Consider the following 18,385-nt stretch of genomic DNA (forward strand, 5'->3'; position numbering starts at 1 on the left):
TGAAGAGAATCATTTCAAGCCCAGGTACGACTTTTCCTCTGTTTAGATCTCTTTGAAACTATGTGTTTAGGCTGTCGTTCTTTGGTGAGTTTTAGACAACCTCCGGAGCTCACTGGTGCAGAGCCCAGGGATGGGCCCAGCCCCGGGGAGGACAGAGACCCACCGGGACGTCAGAGCCCTACGGCCACGCCACGCTCAAGATGGCGGAAGCCAGGCGCCTCTCGCCGCACTCAAGATGGCGCCTCTCCCCGCCTCACGCTCCCCGCCCTCCCGGCGGTGACTTCCGGAGGGAGAGGGCGTCCGTCCCATGGTAACTGCGCCACGGTGGAGACGCCGCCGTCGTGGGGGCTGCTCGCTTCCTGCCGCCACCCGGGCCACAACAACGGGCAGCCGCCTCCGGGGCCGCGCCGCTGGCAGCAGCCGTCAGGTACGCACCGCCGGGCGGGACAGCGGCTTTCCACGCCCGCCCCAGGTCGTGAGGTGAGAGGAGCCCGCCGGGGCGGGCGGGCCCCGCGGGGCGGTCTTTCCGCGCTGCCGCCGCTGAGGTGTGCGGCCCCCGCGGCGGGAGGGCGGTACCGGCCGCGTCAGCCGCAGCCGGCTCCGGCGGGCAGCCGGGCCCCTCAGCACAGCGGGCTGCCCTCCCGCCTCTCCTCTCCACGCCGGGACGGCTCCTCGCCGCCTGCAGCCCCACAGGGCAGGCGGGCCCCCGCTCCGTCTCTCTGCGGGAGGTGGCCCCCTCCCTCCTGCGCTTTGGAGCAGGTCGGGGGAGGAGGTGGCTGTGGCACAGGAGAGAAATCCCCTCGTCTCGGGTGGCGCTCCCGAGGGTGCGGACCCGCGGGATACTGGCGTCCCCTCCGCGGTGGAGGGATGAGCTCTCGTTGGGGCGGAGATGTGCGGCCGGTCACGGTGCCTCTCAGCCGCTGGGAAGCCGGCGATGCCCTTGTGCCCTCTAAGCTTTGTTTTAAAGCATTATGTAAAATATGTAAAAAATTGGTTATTTACCTCCACTTCTGATTTTTGTGTTTATTTCAGTGGGAGCGGGGGCCTTTTGTTTTTTTTTTTGCTTGTTTCTTACAAAAGGTGTTCAGAGACTCAACTTTTTTAGTTCTGAATCATGACCAGCCTTTCACTGGCTTTTAGTCTTTGTTCGGGCATAAGCTGCTTGTAGTTGCCTAGTTTAACTGTTAAGAGCAAAGATTGTGAGAACGTAAGGTTCGCAGGCAGTCGTACTTGTGGCACCCTTTGTCTCAACAAATTAAGATATGGTTAACTCCTGACTTCTGTCTGCACAACCAGTACTCTGATAGCTGCTGAAGCCTTGCTTCCAGTGGTGATGGCAAGCACTGGAGGTGCATTGGTGAGACCCTTAAGGCAGAGGTCTGTCCAGAGGTATGTATGTGATGAGTAGTGTAAAAACCTTTAAATTCTGGATTCAGTGCAAATAACCAGTTACCGTGTTTTTAGTGTTGGCATCTACAGGCTTTGCAGCCAGTTGTCACTGTACCTGCTTCCAGACCCTATGTGAAGGGTAGCGCACGTGGTGATCTCTTCCCATCCTTTTCCCAGTAGAAGAGAAGAGGATATTAGTTTAATTGGAAACATTTCTGTGGGGAAGGCAGTAGGGCACTCCGTCTGTGTTCTCAGCTTCTGGGTAAGAGTGAAAAACAGGGTTTTGCAGAATGGTTGGTGGTTCACATTGTATGTCAGCAAATGAGAGCCAGCTTTTTTCAAGGGAGGGATGAAAATCTATAGTTAATCAAAGTGTGTCTGTAGTGTATGCATGCCTTAAATGAACAAAAGCGGTCTGATCAGAATTGCAAGCAGCTTGTTATAGACTATCTAAACCTGTAACTTAGGATAAGGCATCCAGATTGCCAGTGGGCTTACAAACGAGCTCAGGTTTAGAAGTATTGTCTGGTGGAATTGCGTGGGAATAAAGGTGCAAGATAGCAGCTGGGACAGATAAAGACTGGGAAGAAGATGGGATTTCTTGATGGGGCAGAGGGTAAGAGTCTGAAGTGAGCAGCCTGCAGTGATGGAAGTGGAAGAGATACAGTGTGAAACATGCAAGGGGGTGTGAAAATGTTTGTAGCGGGGAAATGTGTATTAAGAAAACATAAATACTTAAAACATGGGCTTTTATAGACTCTTGTGGCAAATATTTATGTTTGTAATCACTAAATTGTTGACTCAAACAGCAATGCTTATAAACATTCACAGTATGTTACAATGTTTATAATGCTGACAAGTTCTATTTATTTTACCATGAATGTAAAATAAATTACTTGTGCTTTTTCAGTTTTGCAGTAGCTCCCAGAAACTGCAGCTAGCATTGGGATGCTGAATGTACAAGTGAACTGAGATATAAATTAAAGAGGCAGACAAACATCCAGGGTCTTTTTTTTTTTTTTTTTTGCATAAGTAGTGATCTTTAAATGTTAAGCTTGCAGTAACAAAACAACAGCCTTTGACACTAATATTCTAGTGTTCAGACATAGAATGGTTGAACTACACCATGATTGTAGTACGAGATATTTTTGAAGTCATTAAATAGAAAGGAAAATCAAATTCTGCAGAAAGATTTATTTCCTCCTTTACAGCAAAGTGAGTAATATCCTGTAGTGATATAATAGCCTGGGTTGAGGACACAGTTAGTTACTGTGAAATTAGAAGCTTAAATGTGTAGGTCAGTTAAAAGCAGATGGATGTTGCAATTGGGACTGGATAGTTTAGTGATGCAAAATATGGAAGAGTCTGTTAGGGTCTGAGACTTTGTAGCATAATTTGAGATGAAGGGATTTTTTTCCCCCCTTTTGGAGGGCATTGTCTGTATGTAGGGAATAGATGGAAGCCCCAGTCATTGCAATTTATTTATTTTTTTTACCCTGCTTTTGAACTCATTGTAGCAGAGTTAGGGTTGTTTGCAACACATAGGGTGGCAGTGGCAACTGTTTGCCTTCATGGAACCTGGGAGAGAACAGTGTTGGTGTCTGGGCTTTCCTGTGTACAGAGCAGCACCTTGGTCTCAGTTTGAAGCCTTCTCTTGCTTAGTCATGTGTGAGAATTACGACTTCAGGATAAAGCTTGTTCTCCATTTTTCAGCGGACAAGCTTACAACACTGCTGAGAGCGGAGGGGTTTTCCCCTTCAAATTATTTCTTTCTCACTTCTTTCCAAATCTGCTACCACTGCAGATTCCGACTCTGTTGGAGAATGCCATGTGAAACTATTTTTGACTGACTGGAGAATTGCTGTAGCGGGAACAAAAGACATTGATGGGGGAGAGCAGTCCTAAGGGGCCTTGAGAAGAAAGAGATGGAATTCAGATTAGTAGCCTCCAAAAAAAATCTTGCCGTAGAAGAGGTGAAAAATAAGACTATAAAAGAACAAAGGTAAAAGAACATGTGAAAACACTTAGTTCTCATAATGTTACCCTTTCCCATGAGGAGGCTTTCTGAATGGCTTTCATAGTAATGTTTCTCATATGTTGACCATAGATTTGAGCAATAAGCTTTACTTTTCCTCTAAGCCTTTAACAGAGATGATTGATTTACTGGCTTGGATAGAAGTATAGAATTACTTCCAAACTTTGAAATCCATAATAAGCACCTCAAATAATTAGCAAGCCTACAACTATCTCTCTTGAAAGTGATCAATGGCATTCATTTGCTTTGGCTATTTTCTTGTTCAGCGACCATATGGTATTTCTGAGTTTAGTGTGACTTCCTGTGAACGGTTTTTACAAAGTCGTCTGGGCTTTGGTGTGAAGTGCAGCAAAAATTAAACAGTATTGGAAGGTGTGAAAATGTTCTTATATTAAAAGGAAAAAAAGCAGGTTGCTTTTCTGCCCTAAGAAAGCAGGTTGCTTTTATTTTGATGTAAGAGTAGGCTGTAGCCTCTAAATCGTACCTTCAGTGAGGCTAATGCTAGACTAGTCAAAATCTGTAACTATTGCTTGTCTGACCCTGAAGTTTCTAATGCAAATAACTATTAACAGATGGGTGTTTTGTTGAAAGCAAAATAATTTTTAGCTTTACTGTACAAATGAGATCCCTGTTACAGTAACTTACCCTTTTAAGGGGATCTCTTCTTGAGGTGTGATACACCAATGCTGCTGGTGCATGTGGCTTGGCTTTAATAGAGCAACCACATGAGTTTTCCGTATGAATTCTGATTTTTTTGAGGCTTGTAGTAGTCAAAAAAGTGATTTCCCCCCTCCTGCATGTAATTTCTGGAACAGCAAATACAGTAAGTCAAGAGCTTTTGAGGAGTGGTCTGGGCAGCAAAGAGCACAGTCCAGCTGAGTTGGTGAAAGCTCCAATAACAGCGAGGATTCTGTGGCTGGGAAACCCTGAGTAGTGTATGAAGCAGTTTTATAAAGGTGAAAGGTGTTTTGGTTGGTTGGTTGTTGGATAGAAATGAGTATAGGAACATTTGTAGCCTGTCCCTGGGAGGGGAAAACCTGAGTGCTGAGGTAGGGAACTGGGGGACTTGTGGTATGGAGGCAGCTTAAGGGATGTAGCCCAGAGTGAGAGGTACAGGTAGCCTTCATGTGGGACATGGTAAAGTGATGTGCTCATTGTCCTCAGTGGTGCAGAACCTGGAGTGGTAGTCACAGGATGCTCAGTTTACAGAAGCTGTGAATTAAACACACTTCTGGACTCCCTGGTTTTGTTCCTACCTCCCATCTTTATCCTATATGGGAGAGGTGAAAAACTTGCTTTCTTGTGGGTTGGTATAGTCAACATATGACTTGAAATAACATTAGCTTTCTGTACTCGGGTCTCTGAAGAATGATCTTGCTGTATATCTTAATTGGTAGCATTGTTGTTTTTGTAGAAACAGACAAATGCAGGATGATAAAAAAACTCTTGTGCTGTCTGTACTATAACATAACTCGTGCTATAGAGCACAAATTAATAAAAATTACTAATTTAAGCCATAACTATTAGCAGATGGATACCGTGTTTGAGTCTTGTATAGTCTCTCTTTGTTAATGAACTTGACATGCAGATAAAATGGGAAGTGCTTTAATAGGAGAAAATGTTTGCCTTGGCATCTGAAAACAGTTTATTTTTCCTGGGTGAAGCCTGCATGCTCAGCAGTATTGCTTTCTTGTGCAGAGCTGTAGTATTTAGAAGTTAAACTATTGTTTTTCCTGGATTGTCCAGAATCTCTGCCTCCCCTAGAGCTTTAATTCCTTATCTTCTGCCTTTATTTAACCAAGGTTGGTCAAGGGCTGTAAACAGCCTTGTTTTAGACTTCCTGGTATTTTTCTATGCCATTGCCATCCTTGCATGTGATAAGACATGCCTGTTGGAGCTGTACCAAGGAGTAAATCTCAAAGGCAGTAAGGTTTATTACCACAGCTAATATTGTGCTTGTGGCTTGCTTTTTTGAAGCATCACATTTGTTGTTTTTCCTAATGCTTGAAGAGAGTATGGATGAGCATTGTTTCAGGTTTGAATAAGTACAGCCGCATCATCTTCCTGTGACTTGGACCTGTCTGATCAATGAGTATACTTTAAAAGTTTTTTAGACATTAAAATGACTAACTTAAGAAATTGGTTCTTTCAAGGCACATCTCTTTAAGACTTCTTTACAATGGCATATTTAATTGTATGTGTAACATAAGGATTTTTAGATGTTTTAGCTTAGGGAAGATGCATTTGCCACTGGTATGTGTTCAGGCTGCCTTTCGTGATTAAACATTTATACACAGGATGGACCATCAGTAGTGGGGTTTGAGCAGACACATTTTGTAAACACAAAATCCATTCTACCTGGAATGCGAGTGGAATGATACAGCTCAGATTACACTTGTGCTTCAGGGTAGTGCTGGAATTAAAGCTGGGGGATTGGGAGCCTGGTTCCTTTTATGTGCAAGGCCTCATTTGTGATCTTCAGAGTTTTGAACTTTCCTGTTAGTTGTAATAAGCACACAGTAGGTGCTTGATACCTAGAGACTTGGACTGAAGGTGCTTCGAGGCTTGATGTGAACTTAAAAGCCTTTCTGAGGAATTTTCTGCCCTTTCTGTTTGCTGAAAGTAAACAGAAAGGTTTAGTATGCTCCGTAACAGAGCAGAGAGGATGGATCCATTTCTAAAGGTAAAAGTACGAAATATTGAAACGCCCTTGTTGGGCAGCAGTTGTTGAAGTTGCATAAAACACTGGGTGATGTGGAGATTATCTTCTCGTTGGAGGAAGGAAGAGGGGGATTTTGAGAACTAAGTAATTAATTAAAGATTGCTGCAGTTATGATGTTTTGGGCTTAGAAAATTCCAGAGTGCTGTGCCACAGAGTTTGAATATGTAAGTAAGCTAAAATACTTTCTTTAATACGTATGCTGTTCAAAATAATTCTGTAAAGCTGAAGGGAATTTTTGCCTCTTGGAATAAACTTTACCCTAGTCTTAAACATATGTTCTCACTTATTGTTGATAGCTTCTTTAATACCATAAAAAAAACTGGAGTAGGTATTGCAAGAATTCAGTAACTTAATCTGATCCCTTTGAAGTTAAATCATGTGAAATGTATGTCATGCTGGTACCTTTATAAAAACAGAATGGAATTAAACCCCAAATCATTATTAAAACTAAAAATAAGATCATTAACATAGTTTAGAACTCACTTCTGAGACAATAAAGTCTAATATCCTGAATAGTGCTAGAAATTTTTGGGGCAAGAATTAGTCGTCATGGGTTTTCTTTGCCAGTGAAACTTTACAAAATGAATAAGATTTGTATCAAGGGGTTTGGAGTGTAATATGTGTAAATGTGTCATTGGGTAGTAATGTTTATACATGGAGACAGCTGAAGAAAGCAGTGTTGTGATTGACTGTGAACCATAACTGGCTTTTTCTTATGTAACTGCTGAACTGTTGCATCAGTAAAGTTTTTCTCTGCTTCATCTGATGTCAAGTAAGGCCAGTTTAAGATTTGCTGCAAACTCAGTGCTTTGGCAACTTGTTCTCTGTTAAAAACTGGTAGAGATGGCATTAGTGGGAAAACAATTACTTGCTTTGTAAGTGGTGCTGGTGAGTTATGACTAAGTATATTGATTTGCCTTGGCCAACGCAAACTCCAGACAGATTTATTTTCTTTCCATGGCCTTTCCACGACAGGGTCACATGGCTGTTTGTTATTGCCTTGGATATGGTTGAGTTCTACAACTCAAACAGCTTTCTGGGGAAATGGAGATAATATGATTTCTTTTGCAAATAGATTTTGATCACTGATGTGTGATGGTGGATGGATTAGGGGAGGCTTATCCCTCTCTTCTTAGCTTTTCAAAATCTTTGCAAAGCTCTAACTAATCTTTGCCATGGGTTTATCAGTAATATATACAATAAAGAAGTTACTGACTTTCAGAAGTATACGAATTTCTATTTATTTACTATCTAGGCAGGAGAAACTAGCATCTGTTTGCTTGTGCCAAACATGTCTTTGGTTTGTCTTAAATTGGCATCTTTTCCTCTAACCCCAAAGCCAATTTGAATACTGTTCAGAGTTCCTTGCTACATTTAGAACTTAGGCTGCTAAATCTGTCAAACCCACAAACTGGAGCTGTAATAATGGGATTAGGAGACACTGAGGCTTCTTCCTGCTTTTAAGGTTCAACAGTAATTAGCAGAGCTCTCCCTTGTCTACTCAACCTTTTCCGTATTTCCCTTCCGTTGCAGGAAAGGGTCTGGTGGTCACTGCCTTAGTATCAGAGGTTCCAAGTTAAGTAAACTGGTAACAGTGGGTCTGAATGATATCCCAAAATGATTAGACTGTGTTGCTCATCAGGGCTTAATGCCACTTCTTTGTCAACCCTGTTAAGAGGATGGTCTATGGTATCTTTTTTTCCTTTACTGGAAACTTGTATTCGTGTTTGCATTTTCTCCACGGCTCTAAGCGGAATGACTGGGGCAGAGTAGGGAACAGAAATGCAGTAAGTGATTGAACAAAGTAAATATTTGGTAGTTCTCAGTAATATGGAGTTATCTCTTATGTGTGAGCTGCTTCTGGGTGATCTTCTATCAATATACTATTTAGTGCAGTAAAACATGGACCAAAACAAGCACTTGTGGTTATGGCATGGAGAATGGCAGGTGGGGTGGTGGGAGCTGGTGCAGCAACTTTGTTTCCTTTCTCAATTACCTTCTTTTGGTGGACTTAGACTTGTATATACCAGCTTCCTGAGAGACTGTCTATAATTAATGGTATCAAGTAGTTTTAGTTAGATGTGCCTGCCGCATGCAGCAGCTGTGCTCTTACTGTGGGTAAAGCTTTAGATGAGGCTGACAGCACTTGTTGGGAAATAGGAATCAGAACTTAATACTGCTTATGAGTTCATGGCATAAGACTACAGAAAGTGCTATGCCAGCAGAAAACTACTTGCTTAGGCTAGCTTCCCAAGTTTACCAAACTGGGCTATTGAATGTGAGTGTTCAGTAAATTAGGGTGCAGACAACTAATGAAAGAGCTGAGTGGTGAAAATATTGGAAGAAATCATTTGGTTGCAGCCTTTTGGGACAAGATTTGGATAAACCTTTTCTGAGGAAAACAGTTAACATTCCTGGCTTCACTCTTTGATTAAGGGATGGCTTTCTTTCTGTAAATACGGTTAAGATTTACACTGAGACAGACTTACGTCACTGAGACAAAGTTATGTTAAACAATTGTAGAATAAAGATTAAAAGGCAAATATGGTTAAGTAGTAGCAATGCAGGATACAGAGGCGTTATACTGTACAGCAAGCTGTTCACATTAGTGTCTTTCTGTCTCAAGAAGTTTTTCTACAGGGCCAGCTCTTCCTCTCTCTGTTCATGCGTGTTTGATACTAAAAGCATCTTTTTATGCTTACTACAATTAAGATTCTGTACTTCTAGAAGAGTTTATGTATGGTGATAAGAAGAGTAAGGGGTTGGCTTGCTACTGAGTAAAGAAATGTAACACAGTGCTGAGAAAACTGTTTAGTGCGCTTGTTGCTTCAGATTTATCTTTACTGCGGGATAAGCTGCAATTATACCTGACCCCAGAAAAAGAAGTGTAGGGACTTTCTTTAGATAAGGAAAATAATGAAGAACACTTATAAAAGTGCAGATTTGAGAAGCAGGTTCTTTTGCTTCAGCTGGTTCCTTGTCTCAGAACTGTTATCAGTTTTTGTGTAAACAGATAAAACTCAAGAAGCCAAACCAGTAACTGTATCTAAGGGGGCAGGTGGAAAAGAACCACTAGAGAACTGGAGACCACGTGCAAAAACATTGCAACCAATGCAAACTGTTTGTAAGCTATTCAAGTAGAAAGGTGTTAAACAAACATATATGTGGGTTTTCTCAAAATGAAATTCACGAGCAATCAAATCTCCTTTCATGACATGCTATCCAGTCTTATTTGGGAGAAATAAATAGGTTCCTAGTTTAATGAGCTATTATAATGACTTTGCCTGTATGAAAAGCAAAGAATTATTCCTCTAAACACCATAAAGTTGGTGAAAAAACCTTAAACACTTTTGTGAATCACTGTCAGATTAGAGGATGCCTGGTCTGAATGGACTCCCCAGGGTTCTGTCACTTATTTTGACTTAAGTGAAAGGTTAAGGCTATGCAATATTAGCAGCAGATGGTACCAGGATAGGAATTGCTGCAAGTACTTTGAGAAAGAGTCCAGAGGAAAGTGATTATTTTATTCATAGAAAGATTTAGAACTGTTTGCCTTAAAGAGCAGAAGATTACAGGGAGAAAGAAGAGTTGACTTCAGGTGAGACGGAGTTTTTAGCTCTAGCCACTCTGACAGAATCACTGATAACTTGCTTAAATTGCAACAAAGATGGTGTAAATGGGCACTGGATTAAAACTGTGAACCACTGGAACAGATTGCTTGGTAAGACTGTGATATTTCCATTTTTAGAATGCCGTACAAGGCACAGATTAACTGTGTCTAGACTGTGCTTTTCTCCTGAAGTCCTTAGAGGCAGTATTAGCTGATTTATGGAGCTCCTTTTCAACCATTAGAATATTAGAAAAATCCTAGAAGGCTTTGTAGAAAGCAGGGGCATACAAATTAAAAAGGTATCAAAGTGGTTAATAGCATTGGGCCTATGTTAATCACCTTCTCATTTTGTGCTAATGAGTCTTGCTATCAGCATTGCACATCTCTACTCATTTCCACTCCCTGCTCTTCAAAGGGAAGTAATATTGCAGTGGAGAAGGGGGAAATACCTTTATATACCTTCTGGCTCCTTTTCATTTAATGACTGTAAATATCTTCCAGTTGATATACATTGAGTGTGTACTGGTGGCTACGAATCCAGAATCATCTTTCTTTCACAGTTTCATTTAAATTGCTCTGGGGACAAGGGAAAAATAGGGTTCTTCAATACCATGGTAAATTTCAGATCAGATTCTGAGATTTGAGACTGCTTTGCTCATGACTCCAAGTTAGAATGAAGATATAAAATCAAACATTCCCGCATGAGCAGATACCAGTCTTTATCTTGCATGCTCTTAAACCTGGCAATTAAGATGCATGAGGAAGAGGCAGTGTAGTCTGGTAGGAGGAATTTGGGCCTGGAAGATGGAACTGCCAGCATCTGAATCTTAGATATGATGTTGAATTAATGATTTGCTGAAGGGCATGTTGAATTCCTGGCCCTCTTTTCCACACATAGAATGTAATGCTGTAAGGAGCATTTTTTGTCTTTAACTACAGAGATGAAAATTCTCAGATATGTATCTTTCTGCATTAAAAGTTAGTATGTTAGCCTAAGGTTTAAATTCATGGATTTTTAGATTGTGTTGGACTTCTTGTACAGTATCTTCAGGTTAAGGAACAACCATTTAAAATTTTGGCAGGTTAAAAATACTGATGACAGTAGAATTTACTGTTATATTTTCCCTGGTCTGTGTATATGGAAAATGCAGCCTCTTGTTTTCTTCTTTTGCCTTTTTTTTTTCTTCCCCTCTACTACTGAAGATAGCTCCTTCCCTAAAGATTTCAGGTGGCTGGTGTAGTTGTTTGGCACTGCTTGTGATTTATAAGAGTTCAGAAAGCTTGCAGAGATTGAATTCTATTGGAATCCCATGTAGCTCCTCTAAATGAGACTTCATCAGTGTAAACTGATTTGGCTTTCAGCATTGTTATAGCAACACAACTAGCCGATGGATTTCTGTTTTAAGTTCCTTAAGAGGCTAGGGGCCACACTACTATGATGTTGTTCTGGTCCCACAAACCGACAGTGTTGAAGAGTGAAAGGGTTTGGGGTGTCTTTAGGGCAATGAAATACCTTTTATAAACTGGTAGCATCAGCCTGAAATCCCTGCAGGCTCCTTCCTGCAGGTGTGGGTTTGAAGTGAGGCCTCCACTGATGTCTGCATTGAAATTTATTATTCAGTGTCACCCCACAGGGTTTATAGTTCTTTCAGTGAATTCTTGGTTAAAGAACAGGCTTAATTTTTGAGAAGGTTATGTTGAATTCTCGTTTCCACAGTACAAGTTGCCATGGATATGTCAGGTTCTTAAAATGTTTGTTTACAGAGGAGTGAGGTAGAGAAGGTTCATACTAGCTATGTTCAAATGAATGTTCTGCATCTAAATGATGCTGTACTCATTGGGAGTTAACTGGCCAGTGGATGTAAATTCTGCTTTCAAAATGGATTAAGGTCACTTTGGAATGAATTAATGCAGAGATGTTCATGTGTATATCTTTATGCTGGCTTGTTGGTTGTTCAGGTTGCTGTTGTTTTCCTCCTCCACATTAAAATGACCCTGCTGTGTGCCCTACAGTACTTTGGAGTCCTGTCAATCAGCATTCAAATAAGTAGACAATGTACATGCATTATTGCAGCACCTAGGAATTGAGGAAAGCAGCATTGCCACCGCAAAACCTGCTACATTTCATGCCTCTCCATGACTTCTCATGAGCTGGGAAAAGAGGATAGTGAATTTTAGCTGGCTAAGAGCTGTCATAACAAGGAAATTAAACCATAAAACTTCTGCAGGCATCGATCGAATGCCCAGGAGAGATTACTTGCATGAAAACAACACTTGAAGTATGTTTCTGTCAGTTCTCTGCCTTCTGAACCATCTGCTTTGCTCCTTTCTAACTACTCATTTACTTTTCTTCTCTTCCAAACTAAGGATTACAAAGATGAATATGTTTATGTGACCTCTCAAATCTTGATTCAGATACATGGACTGCTGACTTTCAAGCTCATGTGAACTATCTGCACGGCACACCTGACTGCTGTTAAGTAACCACTAGAAAAAGTATACAACTAAAGCAAGAAGTCAAACATTAACTTACTCTTTTCCCAGGGCACATTGGAAGAAGCATGAGCAGGCATGTTTGACAGCTGAAGAAAATGAACCCTATCTGTCTTGTTCTAAACTGTGCAGTCCTAATGGACATGGCAAACAACTGCTGCAGGACACATGGTTAGTTTTTTTTGTCAAATAAGCCAAAATTCAAGAGGCAGCATTATGGAAAAGAATGAAAAGGTGATTATCCTCATGTGGAAAGAGAAAGATGAGTAAGGAAGGAAAATGCCTGTTAAAAGAAGTAGCTCCATAAAAGATAGGTGAGCACTTTTGATGGGGCAAAAGAAACAGTTAGCAGTTTTCTTGGTAAAACTAAGCCTTATGTACATGCTGAGATCAACTTACTCCTAGAACTCCACAGCCACAATGGCTCTGTCCACTCCCACTTCATCATCAAAGGCAAGTTTCTTGAGCAGGGAAGAGACTTCTTTCTGAATGGTCTTCTCTCTGAATATCTTGTGTAGCACAGTGCTGTGAACCAGTCACTTCCCATACTAGCTCTACTGTCAAACTTGTTTTAAAATTCTCACATGTAAAGTTTATTAAAGGTATTTTAACAAAAGTGTGATAGTCTTATGCCTTCTGTTTCACAAACCTGAAATGTCTCTACAAAGGGGTTTCTTCTATATTTAATATATAATGTGTTACAAACTATGCCTATGTTATAGAAGTGCTCTTTCATTGCTTTGCTAGATGTAGTGCAAAATATCTTGAATGATTTGTGGAAGAGAAATACTGCTTAGCAGCCACCACCACTAAACATCTTGATTTTTCCATTCAGAATCTGAAGCACACATCCTGTACTTGCTGAACCTGTTCAGTTTAGCTGGGTGGTTCTTCATGGCCAAACATCCAGTCATGAGTGTGCTACGGAGGGAACCTTTATCTTGCAGAACAGTGAGGCAAGCTTTAGTCTTTGGGAAGAAAGCAGGCATGGATTTAAAGAGGCTAATGTCACAGGTCTGGGATTAAATGGAGTTGTGAGAATCGTTACTGGAATCGCTGAGAAACCCGTATTTCTAGCTTTGGGTTTTAAGGCCTGAGATGGCTCCTCTTGCTGGCTCTAATGTAGTCCGTATACCACAAATCGAGCAGGATGGTATAAATGCCGCTGGTCAGGGATGAATGCCTTTTGTAGTCTGTGCTTATTTCATTATACCAGGGGTTTTCCTAACAATACCAAACTGCTTCTCTGCTGGTAATCACCAGTGACCAAAAGCTGTTGGGTTGGTCTGTATTTATGGTAGTTCACGCCTACTTTCCAAGTAGATTTCTAGGTAAAAGCCACTTTGTTTTCTATACTTGGAAATTCTGCTGTAGGCAGAAAAGTCACTTGGGTTGGTGACTGGGAAAGGCAGCCCAAAGTGCTATATGCATCTGCTGGATTACCTCATTTTCCATCAATCCTCTTGGCCTGACTCAACAGCTAGCTTCCAAGACTGACATTAAGATCCTAAATATTCATGAAGCAATCCCTATTAAATGTTTTTTTTTTTTATTAACCCTTAATGCACCAGGAGAAATCGCCTCAGTGTTAGAGAGTCGAGAGGGAAAAGAAGGGAGCGTGTGGACAACATACCTCAGAATGTTGTACCCTTGTTCCAAAAGTCCTTATTCAAAGGACTGCTCTTCTTGAGTGCGTTAATATTGAGCAGCCACCTTGTTCTTAAACTTGTTCTATGAGCCATAAAAATCGGTCTTAATATTCTAATTTATGGAACTTTTAATTCTTCAGTATTGTTTCTCCATAAGCCACTTTCAATGCGATTATTTTCATTTGAGAGAGGAAAGAACGTATATTACTGTTTAGTAGGTTCACTTATGAGGAGTTTGTCTCAAACCATAGGTTAGATTTGAAACTTAGAAGTTCTCCTTGTGTGCAGATGGGATGTGGGAGTCTTCTGAGAGCTGACAGTTTGCACTTCTATGCTGCTTTGTGCAAACAGCACATGATAAAGGGAATTTCTTTCCAGTGTTGTTGCAGAGCTTTGTTATTCTTGATCTCTGGGGGTATTGCTTGTTTGATCCGCATGCTCTTTATTAATCTCCTGTGCTGGATGCCTAGGATGAATTAAGATGTGTAGGTAGGCTCAGTTTAATAAGTGGAGGCATTCTTGACTTCGAAATATCAAAAGAGAACCTCTTTGCTGGCCAGAGCTCTGTATGTGACTGTTGTGTAAGGCTGCCAGGTTTGAGAAAATTCATGCTGAGAAATGGTATTTTTATAGTTAGTTTCTTGAAGGGTGTGGTTGAATTCATACTGCTCAGTCTTTTCTCTCTTATATAGTTGTTTCCTTTACGGCGATAAGCATGATGTTTTGATTCTTTCTTAAAGTGCTGAAGAGCAGATGTGTGGATTTACAAAAGAAAGAGGAACAAGAAATTATTATTGTCATACTTCTTCATTCACGTTTAAATACCTGAACTGTTTAATCATGTTGGCTGTTGCTTTTAAAGATAGTTTAGCTGAAACTTAGAGAAAGAATTCTTTGCTTCTGGTTCTCTTGATGTGATGTCAATCTCCTATAAACCTCAAAGTTGTGACCAAGGCCTTGAATGCCTTTTATGTTGGGTGTTTTTTCTGTGAAACTTCAGTGTGGTAATTAGCAGGATCACTTTTTCCTGTATTATTCCATCAGGGATTAACAGAAAAAACATTTATCAGCTATTTAGTACTAGAATTCTCCTCTAATTCCTGTAGAAGGAACCTCTTAAATAGCAAAATTGATTGAATGACTGTAAATGTGTGATGTTTTCATGAAATTCTAAAATATAGGTATGAAAAGTTACCTTTTCTATGTCTTGAGATGCTGGAAAGAAGGATTTCTACACAGGGAGAGGTTTGCGTACTTTTGAAAGCATGGCAGGAATGTCAGTGCTTGTAAGTAAACCTGACACTTTCCAATGAAGTGGCAATGTTTTTAGAATTGATGTTATAAAGCCTACTCCCTGGGTGATCAATGCTTTATAACCTTGAATTTCTTGCTATGTATCAGGCTTTTAAATATTTTAGGGAATAAATGATTTTAAGTGACTGAATCTCAACTTTTCATTTTGAGTTGGCATTTGCACGCTTGGTATTGCCTCTCAAGCAGGTTATTTGCTCCATTTTATATATTTCTGGCTGGTTAGTATGAATATACATGCTGGGGATGAGTACTTGGGAAGTTTTTGCTACAGATTTCTGAAGTGTGTACAAGACATGCACAGAACTTGCTTGCTCTCCTGTCCTAGGAACTTGTTACAGATGCTGGCATTCTTGCAGACAGAAACTGATAACTTTTGAGTTATAATGTTCTTAAAGGGAATGCTGAGGAGTGCAAATACACATTATTAGAGCATTGGATGTATTATAATGACTCATATTAAGCAAGATTCTGGCTTGCCTCAATCCTGCAGAGCTGTTGTTAGCCTTTTATTTCTTTTCCCTGATATTTTAGACTTTTTACCAGCTGCTATGAATGGTACAGTTGAACAGTTTGAAACTGGTTGGAAACAGGTGGTGCATACTCCAAATATCTTGAGATACAGACTATGGTCAACAATGTTGTCATTGAAAATGTAGATATTTGTGTCAGCTTGTGTTTATTATATTTTAGCAGAACTCTGTTCTTTCAATTCTTTGCTGTGGAGAAGTATGCACAAAGCATTCTAAAATGAATTAGGGGTAAAATATTGCTGAAACATCAGTTCATTATAGATTGCTGGTTTTGTACAGGCTTAGCAGAGAATTAGCTGGCTTAATTGTAGAGGGTATGGATTAAACCAGGAGCAGAATGTCATGACTCTTAGCTGAAAGACAGCTTTGTATGAAGCATTTCATTTAGTATGCTACAGTTCCCACCCAGAATATTCCAATGTTCACTGAATGTGGCATATGTCTTCACTGAGAGATACACTTGCAAAACACAGTGAAATCTTTTACAAGCACACACTTTGTGAAGCCTTAAACTTCAGGCAGGATCTGCTGTTGTGTACCTGATCTGGGCAGGAAAACCATCGAGTTTGCAGTAGCTTATCCTGTAGTGTAGCATTAATTTTGTGTCAAATCTGTTTGCAAACTGAACCTTGTAAACTTCCAGCTAAAAGTGCATAGGCTTGGGTGCACTAGAATTGAGGACTTTAGAGAAGAAGTATCAAATTGAGGCAATTAATTGGGCCTCTTTAATTGAATCTGTGTCCGAAACACTCATATAATGAAATCCCTTTAAAGTATTACCCATCTCTCTGAATAATGTACTGCCAATCTGTTTGGTTGGGTAAATGAGGTTTGGTTCAGACCTTTCTCTTAAATTAAAGTCCCTGGACCATTAAGCTAACTAAAATAAATGTAGACATTTGGTTTTCATTAGTGCTGTAACTGAAACAAAAACATTTTAATGACTGAGCCCAGAGTATTTTGAAGTTTGTGCAACTTTGCTGGGAAGGTATTTAAACTGTAGTATCAGTTGCAAGTTGGCCATAGGCCAGGCTGTCGAGGCTGTTGCAAAGCAAGATGTTGGGTTTCCAGAGTGTTATGAAATGGGAAAGCTTTGAGAGGAGAGCAGCAGTGAAAGGTAGTTACAGTAAAATCAAATTATCTACTAAAAGGGGACAGCAACAGTTTTCATGCTCTGCTGCGATTTGCTGCTTTGTTAAAGAGCTGTTTCACTTATTTAGGAAGAGATACAATTTTGAGCTTTAAAACTTGTATTAATAAAGAATCTACCACTCAAGGAATTGGTGTGCTTTTTAGATGAGATTTTAGTATCCTAAACTTGCAGAAAAAGTGATCCTGCTTCTAAGGGAAAGAAGTTATATGTTGCTTTAAAGATCTAATTTTAAAAAATACTTTTTTGGGAAACTATTTGAGTTGGTCTTGGGAGATGCTGGCAATGAAATCTGATAAAAACTAGCACATGGACTTGGGCTTTGACAAATAAACTATCAATCCATAGCTTTACATTCATGAGTGAAGCTGGAGGACGTTGAAGTGCTGTAAGATGAGGAATGCTTATTCTGCATTGTGCTGGAGTCACAATAATGTGAAATGGAAACCTTGCTGAAGTTGTTGAAACCTTCTGGGAGATCAGGGGTCAGTTGGAGAGCCAAGGCCTGGATATCCAGGCCTTCATCATGTCCAAGCTGGATTCTTGTGGTCACTGCTTGGCTGGGGTACATGAGTGCCAACAGTGGTGGTTATTGGAGTAATTGCAGGGTTTTGTGTTTGTATTTTGAATTTATTTTTTTTTAATCCCTTATAGGTGATTTGGGGTTAAGTGGCAATTGGAAAAAGACCAGATTACTACATTTGGGCTACTAAAAATTGACAGGGATTTGGGCTAAGGAGAGCTAGCACTTCTAGCAAAAGAAATAAACAGCTGCAGCTGCATGTTTACTTTGGTACCTTTAGCTACAGGTTAGAAATCCAATAACATATTTAAGTTCTTTTTTGCTAGGCCATGTAATAGTTATCTGACCACAAGATCATAACAGAGATGAAGATTTTTACTCTCTCCTTGTTTAAACTGCAGATACTTTTCCTGAGCTGAAGATTTTTGGTAGCACCATCATCTTGATACTGAAAGTACATATTAAATTAGTGATGATACTAACATGAAAAGAAACTTGAGATCTAGCTTCGAGCATCAGAAGGGTTATTAGCATAGGACAGAGCTGTCCAGTACCCTTTTGCTGTACCAATTTATTCACTACTTTGATTTCATATTGTGGTAGTTTGAGAACAGATGAGATAGAGATGGTAGAGGACTAAGAATTAATAGTAGTGAACAGGCTGAAAGAAGTCAAGTCCTTAATTTAACAAGGTCTGTCAGAATGCTGGGCATGTATAAGAGGAACAATGGTCTTGCAAGTGTAGAGGAACAGAATAAGCAGGAAGAGAGTGCACCATTAAAAAGATGGAGAAAAGGCAAGTTTAGGAAAAATGAAGTATATAGGATACTGTGTTCTGCTCTAGGGTGCCCAACAGAAGAGGAATGTGGACCTGCTCAAGCAAGTCCAGAGGAGGCCATGAAGATGCTGCTAGGGCTGGAGTACCTCTGCTCTGGAGACAGGCTGAGAGAGCTGGGCTTGTTCAGCCTGG

The 18,385-nt window shown here is 40.5% G+C and overlaps 1 protein-coding gene across 2 annotated transcripts in view; it reads left to right on the forward strand.

Annotated features, from left to right (window-relative positions):
* The first annotated feature begins 320 nt into the window (after positions 1-320).
* The window catches only part of DISP1 (dispatched RND transporter family member 1), an 87,761-nt gene continuing 69,696 nt past the window's right edge, over positions 321-18,385 (forward strand). Inside the window, exon 1 of one of the 2 annotated variants that reach the window (XM_061475482.1) lies at positions 321-427. The gene's annotated coding sequence lies outside the window, so the exon portion shown is untranslated. The remainder of the gene's footprint in view (positions 428-18,385) is intronic. The other variant, XM_061475480.1, reaches the window with a different exon arrangement.

The sequence above is a fragment of the Pezoporus flaviventris genome, unplaced genomic scaffold (genome assembly GCF_033815535.1).
Source record: "Pezoporus flaviventris isolate CSIRO_AGI_PZ_B2104156 unplaced genomic scaffold, CSIRO_AGI_Pfla_v1 ptg000083l, whole genome shotgun sequence".
Classification (NCBI taxonomy): Eukaryota; Metazoa; Chordata; class Aves; order Psittaciformes; family Psittacidae; genus Pezoporus; species Pezoporus flaviventris.